Below are 304 nucleotides of genomic sequence, written 5' to 3'. Positions count from 1 at the left end.
TGAGGTGGGGGTGGGAGAGGGGGGGTGGCCAGCCGGTACCGTTCTGCCGCCCGAGGAGGGGAGCGCAGCATCCTCCAGGGGTGCCGGGGCTGGAGAAGTGCGAGATCCTCCTGGGGGTCCTGGGGAGGGGAGAGCAGCATCCTCCGGGGACTACCGGGGTAGGGAAGTGCAGCATCCTCCCGCGCCTCCCGGGGAAGGGAGCGCAGCATCCTCCGGAGGGTGCCCGGGCAGGGGGGAAAGCGGAGCATCCTCCCCGGGGGATAAGCGGAGCATCCTCCCGAGGGTCCCCGGGACGGGGGAGCGC

At 72.7% G+C, this 304-nt stretch overlaps 1 long non-coding RNA gene across 2 annotated transcripts in view; it reads right to left on the bottom strand.

Moving 5' to 3' along the window:
• LOC108449484 overlaps positions 1–304 on the bottom strand; it is a 5,927-nt gene that overhangs the window by 3,787 nt on the left and 1,836 nt on the right. Inside the window, exon 1 of one of the 2 annotated variants that reach the window (XR_001865639.1) lies at positions 40–293. The exons of the other annotated variant lie outside the window; for it this stretch is intronic. This is a non-coding gene — a long non-coding RNA (uncharacterized LOC108449484). Of the gene's footprint in view, positions 1–39; positions 294–304 lie in introns of those variants that run through there. 2 annotated transcript variants of the gene reach the window in all.

This window comes from Corvus brachyrhynchos, unplaced genomic scaffold (genome assembly GCF_000691975.1).
Source record: "Corvus brachyrhynchos isolate BGI_N302 unplaced genomic scaffold, ASM69197v1 scaffold59, whole genome shotgun sequence".
NCBI classification, from domain to species: domain Eukaryota; kingdom Metazoa; phylum Chordata; class Aves; order Passeriformes; family Corvidae; genus Corvus; species Corvus brachyrhynchos.
The sequence above is the reverse complement of the archived record's forward strand: the minus strand, read 5'-3'. Positions and strand labels throughout refer to the sequence as shown.